Below are 8,261 nucleotides of genomic sequence, written 5' to 3'. Positions count from 1 at the left end.
ATGGAAACCTGTTTTAGAATAGCAGATTCTTTAAAGATGTATTTATTTATTATGTATAGTGTTCTGTCTGCATGTTTGCCTGCAGGCCAGAAGAGGGCACCAGATCCCATTACAGATGGTTGTGAGCCACCATGCGGTTGCTGGGAATTGAACTCAGGACCTCTGGGGGCATTCATGTGGAAGTCAAAATTCAACTTTGGGTACCATTCTTTTGCATCAATCCAATTGTTTTGTTTCATTGTTGCTGTTTTGTTTTCTTTTTACCCCACGCCAAGACAGGGTTTCTCTGTGTAGCTTTGGCTGTCCTGGAACTCACTCTGTAGACCAGGCTGGCCTCAAACTGAGAGACCCTCCTGCCTCTGCACCAGAGTGCTGGGATTAAAGGTGTGTGCCACCACTGCCCCACTTGGAAATGATTTTTTACTGTCTAAGAAAAACAGTAAGTTAGGCATGGTGACATGTGCCTGTAATCTCAGAACTTGACATGTGAAGGCAGAAGGATCAGAGTTCAAGGCCAGCCTTGGCTACATAGAAATGATGAGGCCAGCCTGGGCTATTTAAGACCCTGTCTTGAAAACAAACAGGTAGTTGCAAGCAGCACTCTGTAGCACACACATACACACACACACACACACACACACTACAAAGTCTGACTAACAAATTTCTAAATAAATCATGGATTAATGAAAAAAGATAGTTACAAGTAAATTACAAAGTATTTTTTATTTTCATTGAAATAAAGAGCCAAAAATAAGGCTCAGCAGTAAAGGAGCTTGCTACCAAGCCTGGGCCCCACACCGTGGTGGAGGAAGGGGATCACCTTGAGCACTTTGTCCTCTGATCAGCATACACGTACAGTGACACCCCCACACTCACATACACACTTGAGATAAATAACTGTGACAAAGAAATCCCTTTTTAAAAAGAAAAGAGAAATACGGCTAAAAATAGGTTACAGGAAGCGACAGGTTGGGTCTGTTTGTACTGGCTCTGGGAAGTTCTTCCAGTCTCTTACCAAATTTATGTTTTGTAATTTCACAATGACATCTTCAAACCCACCAGGGTAGGGATATTTATACCACAGAATGAAGCAATGTAAATGACGCCAAGAGCTGTCCTGCACACTTGTAGCCCCAGCACTCCAAAAGTTGGAGATAGGAAGATTGGGAGTTCGAGGCTAGCCTCTGCTATCCAGTGAAATATGAGGTCAGTCTGGGCCCAGGAGAGCCTAACTCAAAAAATAAATCAGAATTTGTAAATGCACTAAGTGATGATTTCATTTTATTTTTGTCTTCTAGAGAGCTAGACAGTGAACACTGACCAGCATAGACTGCAGGCAAATCAAGCAATGCTCCAAGGTCAGCATACAGCTTTAAAACCTTATTTCAGATAAGGACGGATGAGCTGGCTCAGCAGATAAAGGTGATTGCCACCAAGCCCAACAACCTGAGTTCGATGCTCCTAACCCTTCCCACCCGTGGTGGAAGGAAAGAAGTTGTCTTCTGAAGCCACACACACACACACACACACACACACACACACACACACACTGCAACATGTTTGAGCACAGATAAACAAACAAACGAATGAATACATAAACATAAGAAATTTTTAAATAACAAGAAAAGAAAGATCTAAGGTCAATAATCTAAGCTTTCACCTCAAGAAACTCAAAGAAGGGCAAATTAAACCCAAACTAAGCCTGGTTGGAGCTACTACGTACCATAACACCAGAAACTTGGGAGGCTGAAGCAGGAGACTTCTTAGCTTAGGCCTGGAAAACACCCTGAATTTCATGCTAGACTGGGCTAGACCATCAGGAAAGAATAAGAATGGGAAAAGTAAGGAAAGGGGAGGGGGAGAGGAGGAAGGGGGGGGAGGTGAGGAGAGAAAAGGAGAAAGGGGTAAAAGAGGAAAGAACAAAATCTGGGAAGTCTAGCCGTTCCCCCTGTAGATCTGTATGAGCCTGCTACTTGGTGGCTCCCTCCAAGGAACTTCTCTAAAGGACACCCCTTCTTAATCCTCGCCTCCCAAGTGCTGGGATTACAGCCTGGCCCACCACACCTGGCTAAGGAGTTTGGAACTCATTCCTCTGGTCAGTGTCTGTTCCCACCCCACCCACCTCACCCCGCAGGCACACTTGCTGCTCTCAGAAAGCCCTTGCCCGGGAACCCCAAAGTTCTGAGACATCCTCAAACATATCTCTAGATAGAACCTCCTCCAGGAAGCCTGCGCTAAGCCCTGGAAAGGGTGTTCTTATCTGGGGCGCACACCTTCAACTGTGGTTAGCAAAGGAGCAACGGAGGAGCCTCGCCCACTGGCCCTATCACCCATCTGTCATTCCTTCCCACACATAAACATCCTGACCCAAAAGACACGATCAGAGAACCTACCCTGGGGCACTGCCTTGTTTGCAACACACACACACACACACAGCTGACAGCTTGAGCCACGGGGCATCCTGGCCTGTGGTCCCCCCAGACCTTTCTTCTGGAAGGGGTCTCCCCCTTACTGCCTAGGCCGGCCCTGGAAGGGAGCGTTCCAGGGGTGGGGTGGGGGAGGAAGGCGGGGCTTGCGCCCTGGAGTGGCTGTCCCGGGCCGGGGACGGAAGTTGCACCACAGGTACGACTACTTTCAGTTTTGTTTCTCTTGCAGGTAGTCAACTGTCGGCGGTAGCGGCATTTCGGGGCTCCCCGAGCCCTGCTGGGAGAGTCTAAAGTCGGCTGTGGCTGGGTAAGGAGAGACGGGAGAAAGAGCCGGGACGCAGAAAGACAAGGCGGGGGGGGGGGGGAGAGGGAAGTGAGAAAGCCCGGGAGAGGAAAAGGAAGGGAGGGGAGAAAGGGCAGGGGGGACCTGGAAGGCCGAGGGGACTTAGCCAGGTGGCAGGCCCTGCCCCTCGACCTCCCACCCTGTGTCCCCAGAGTCCTACACTCCCTGAGTACAGACAACCGCACCCCCCACCCCCGAGCTTCCTCTTCCAACCCTGCGGGAAAGGGAAAGTGCAGTCAATCAGTCTTTATTTACTTCTCTCTCTTTCTTAAGGCTGGGTCTGGCTCTGTAGCTCAGCTCAGCCAGAAATCACTATTGTAGCCCCAAGCTGTCCTGAAACTCACTTTGTAACCAAGGCTAGCCTTCTCCTGAGGACTAGGGTTCCGGTGGCGTTTTTTGTTTTTGTTTTGTTTTGTTTTTTTAAGTCCCCTCCGTGCTAGGGACTTGCAATCCCTTCCCTCCAGAAGTTTCTAGAATGCATTTGATAGGAGAGGGTAAAATTCGAGGACTCCAGGAGGCAAGGCCAGAACGAGAACTAGTGGACCGCAAGGAGGTGAACCTTTCCCTTGAGCCTTTGTCTTGTCCTGAAAATGCTTTCAAAAATACTTGGTGTGGGAAGTAGGGCCCCCACCCTCCCAGACATTTGGACAAACAAAGGCTACTAAGACATAGACCCTGTCCCAACATCAAAAAGCCGGCTGCTCCTGTGTGCCTGACTCTCTGGTGTCCTCACTGGCTATCCCTTGAGCCCCAGTATCCATGATACCTATACAACGATAAACGGGGTGATGCGTGCCTGTATTTCAGCACTCAGGAGGCTGAGGCAGGAGAGCATGGGCTCCAGGCCGGCACCTGAGGGTGCAGCTTACTTGGTAGGGAGCGCTTGCCGAAAATACAAGAAGCCCTAAATTCCATCCTGGTGCTACATAAACTTCACCCACCTGTAATCCCACGGAAGCAGGAAGTTCAGAGTTCAAGGTCATCCGGTTACATAGCAAGTTTGGGGCCAGTCTGGGCTACGGGAGACCAGAAAGGCTTTGGCTACCCTGCCTTTGGCCCATGACCTGATATGTTAATTAATTCGATTACTCCGGCTCTGAGGCCTGCTGAGGCCTGGGGGCTTCCTGGTCTCGTTTTTTCTCACAGGCTCAGCACTACCAACGGCTTTTGCATGTTTACATTTTGGTGTCTGTAAAGAGGACGACGTGGAAGAAAAGCCACCTTCCCCTAGTATCCAGTGCCTCCCAGAAGCCAGAATTTCCCAGCCATCCAGGTGTGTGGGGACACCAGCAAAGAGTAAGGGAGGAGCCAGGCTGAAGGGGGAACCAAGACAGGGCGTGGCCAGGTTGCCTCTAACCTCTGACCTCTGACCCTTTCCTTATAGTATGGTCTCCAACATCTCCTCCCCTACTCTGCTCGAGGCTCTGAGCAGCATTTCCTAGCCTGTAAAATCTGCCTGGAGCAGTTACACATGCCCAAGACGCTGCCATGCCTACATACCTATTGCCAGGACTGTCTGGCTCAACTGGTTATCGGTGGCCAGGTCCGCTGCCCGAGTGTCGGGAGACTGTGCCTGTACCGCCGGAGGGTGTGGCTGCCTTCAAGACCAACTTCTTTGTCAATGGTCTCTTGGACCTTGTCAAGGCCAGGGCTCCTGGAGACATGCATTCGGGGAAGCCAACCTGTGCGCTGTGCCCTCTGGTGGGAGGGCAAGAGCTCTGGGGGCCCGCCACAGCCAGGTGCCTGGACTGTGCAGATGACTTATGCCAGGCCTGTGCCGATGGGCATCGCTGCTCCCGCCAGACCCATAAGCACCGTGTAGTTGATTTGGTGGGTTACAGAGCCGGGTGGTATGATGAAGAGGCTCGCGAGCGCCAGGCATCCCAGTGTCCCCAGCACCCAGGGAAGCCCTCTGCTTCCTGTGCCAACCGTGTTCACAGCTACTCTGTAAGGACTGCCGTCTGGGACCTCATCTCGATCCCCCCTGCTTGCCCCTGGCGGAAGCAGTGCGATCCCCGGAAGCCGGGCCTCGAGGAGTTATTGGCAGGTGTGGATAGCAATCTGGTGGAGCTAGAGGCCACCCGGGTGGCGGAAAAGGAAGCCTTAGCCCAGCTGCGAGAGCAGGCAGCCAGTGTGGGGACGCAGGTGGAGGAGGCCGCTGAACGTATCCTCAAGTCTCTGCTGGCCCAGAAGCAGGAAGTGTTGGGACAACCCGGGCCCTAGTAGAGACTGCTGAGGAGGCCACCAGGGACAGGCTGACCAAGATAGAGAGCCAGGAGCAAGTGGCCAAGGCGGCTGCTGCCTTCGCCCGTAGAGTGCTCAGCAGGTCTGGAGGCTGAGATCCTTTCTCTGGAGGGAGCAATCACACAGCGCCTCGCCAGCTTCAAGACTCTCCCTGGACACCAGGGCCTACCCGCTGTGTGCTGCCCAAGCTGCAGCTCCACCCTGGGCTCCAGGACAAGAACTGCCACCTGCTTCGCCTCCCTTTGAAGAACCAAAACAATCCCAGAAGGACAATGAGAAAGGCTGGGCTGGTACCCACGGAGGAGATGAAGCTCAAAGCCAAGGTGAGGACAGAACCAAGGTAGGGAAGCAGGGTGGAGCCCAGTTCCTATGTAATGATGGAGCCCTAACTCCCAAAGAAGGCAAAGCCCAGAACCCCCAAGAAGACGGCGAAGTCCAAATCGAAAGGGGTAACAGAGCTAACAAGAAAAGAAATGCAAAGGGAGGGGCAAGCCCGTTTCCCGGGAGCCCAGCCCCATCCTGAGGCCAAACCTAGAAGGTGCAACCCTCCTCCCTCGGCCTGTTTTTTCCTGGAGTTTCCCCACGAGGATGCCTGGAGACAAACGTTCCCCTCGCATCACCGGGCTCTGTCCCTACGGCCCCCAGGAGATCTTGGTGGCGGATGAGCAGAACAGGGTCTTGAAACGTTTCTCCCTCAATGGCGACTACAAGGGCACAGTGCCGGTTCCTGAAGGCTGTTCCCCATGCAGTGTGGCTGCCTTGCAGAATGCAGTGGCTTTCTCCGCCAATGCCAGGCTCTATCTCGTTAATCCCGAGGGGGAAGTTCAATGGCGAAGATCGCTGAGCCTCACCCAGTCCAGCCACGCTGTAGCCGCGATGCCGTGTGGAGACCGGGTAGCTGTCAGTGTGGCAGGCCACGTGGAGGTGTACAAGAAGGAAGGCAGTCTGGCTACCCGGTTTATCCCTGGAGGCAAGGCTAGCCGGGGCCAGCTGGCCTTGGTGTTCCTGACCACCAGCCCCCAGGGCAATTTTGTAGGGTCAGATTGGCAGCAAAATAGCGTGGTTTTCTGTGATGGGCTAGGCCAGGTGATCTGGGAGTACAAGGGCCCTGGTTTACACGGCTGCCAGCCAGGTTCTGTATCTGTGGATAAGAAAGGCTACATATTTCTGACCCTTCGAGAGGTGAACAAGGTAGTGATCCTGGATCCCAAGGGGTCCCTTCTTGGTGACTTCCTAACAGCATATCATGGCCTGGAAAAGCCCCGGGTAACCACCATGGTAGATGGCAAATACCTAGTGGTATCCCTCAGTAACGGGACTATCCATGTGTTTAGGGTCAGGTTTCCTGATAGTTAAAGGGCTCAGGGCTGGGATGGGGGACAGGTGGGAAGGGAGGAGGGCACCCATGAGATTACAGGACCAAGGGTATTTTCCCAGCTGGCAAATGCATGCTCCTTTTGTGATGTATAGGGACAGGAGAAACCAAGAGCAGTAGTGGTGTGACCACAATCAGGCACACGAGGCAGGTGCCGGAAGTCAGCCAAACTGCTTCCTTTTGACTGATTCTTACAGCTGTGGCTACTGCTGTATAGTTTATGTGTCTTGAGATTTATATGTGATTCTTGATTTGCATTCTTCAAAACCATTCCTGGGATGGGGTCATGACTCCTGTAGAGCACCTGGCTAGAACTCAGAAATAAGGGTCTTGGGGGAGGGGGTGGCTCAATAGTAGAGCATCTACCTAGAATCCACCAATAAGAAGTGGGGGTATGGCTCAGTGGTATAGGATCTGTCTAGAATCCCCCAGTAAGGGGCTGGGGTGTGGCTCAGGGGTAGAGCTGCCTAGAATTCCCCAGTGAGGGGCTGGGGTGTGGCTCAGTGGTAGAACACCTGCCTAGAATTCCCCAGTGAAAGGCTCAGGTACAGCTCAGTGTTAGAGGACTTGTCCAGCCTGCAGGAAGTCCTGAGTTCAATTTCTAGGCATACCCTCCTCCCTGGGATGGGGGGTGGGGTGGGGGTGTTTGTAGAGCAGATGAAAGAGAGTCCTAGGGAGATGACTTGTGTCATTCTCCAAGTAAAGAGTCCCAGTATATGTCAAGACACGATGGGCATTGTGGAAATGGGGTGAAAACTGGCCATTCTCACAGGGGCACATGGGGTCAGAAGATGCTAGAGATCTCAGAATGGTGATAATGTTGCCATGACTGTTAACCACCGGGGAGTAGAGACTCTCTCAATGAAGTATGGAGTGGGTTCCAAGATGTCAGAGGTCTGGGAGTGCAGGCACAGAGGCCACAGATGTGAGATTAAATCCAGATGTGGCATCACAACACACCTATATCCCAGCACTTGAGAAGCTGAGGCAGGAGGATCACACCTTTGAGCCGAAGCCTGGGCTACGTACAGAGACCGTGTGTAAGAAAGTTGGACTCTCTCCTAACTCTCAAGCACCAGCCTGTCCCACAGATGTTCCATCTGTGGCCACACGCTCAGGTGGGTCAGCGAGGGCGCTCACCATAAGAGGGCAACCCTCCCAGATGGTGGCTGAGAGGGATCCATCCTGTCCAGGGAGGAGGGGTGCATCTTCAGGGTTGTGACCTTGTTTGTGATCATCCTTGAGTGCTCCACCAAGTGCATGGACCACATCGTCCTCCCCTTCAATACCCACAACAAGCCAGACATCTCCTGAGTTTTCAGACCCTCAGAGACAATGGCAAGTGTTGTGCTAAGACTCACTGGATTGAGACACAGCAGCTGATGGCGCGGGGGTTGCTGAAGCCCATTGACACCCCCAAGGTGGTCCAAGTCTTTATCAACTGGTTCTGGTCTGGCAACCGGAAGTCTTCGAGGCAGGAGAACAGAATCCTTTTAAAGCTACTGGTCTGCCCTGAAACGCCACCCTCAGAACGCCCAGTGACCCAGTGGGTGGCCAGGCTGGCAGAGGTCCATGCCTGCATTTTCCATCCCTTCAAAAAGATGTCCAGTGTCTCTGGGAGACAGTAAGTGTCTGAAGATGGTAAGGGAGCATCAGATCCTTCCTGGTCATTGTCCTGGGCCTTCGGGAAATGCAGGGACTCCAAAGACCCAGGACTTTAGCAAGTTTCAGGCCTTGGAGTCCAAGATGCCGGACATTGTGGATGGTGTGCTGGCAGTAACATCACCTGGATGATGGTAAGGGGGGTCTGGAGTGCTCCCTGTGACTCCCCTTGTAGGCTGTGAAGGGTGGCGATCTCAATGGGACTATGAAT

General features: G+C 52.5%; 1 pseudogene; it reads left to right on the top strand.

The window, feature by feature from the left end:
* Positions 1-4,154: 4,154 nt before the first annotated feature.
* On the top strand, positions 4,155-6,369 carry LOC127215274 (E3 ubiquitin-protein ligase TRIM56-like; annotated as a pseudogene).
* Positions 6,370-8,261: the final 1,892 nt, after the last annotated feature.

The sequence above is a fragment of the Phodopus roborovskii genome, unplaced genomic scaffold (genome assembly GCF_943737965.1).
Source record: "Phodopus roborovskii unplaced genomic scaffold, PHOROB, whole genome shotgun sequence".
Taxonomy (NCBI): Eukaryota; Metazoa; Chordata; class Mammalia; order Rodentia; family Cricetidae; genus Phodopus; species Phodopus roborovskii.
This window is presented reverse-complemented; position numbering and strand designations above follow the sequence as displayed.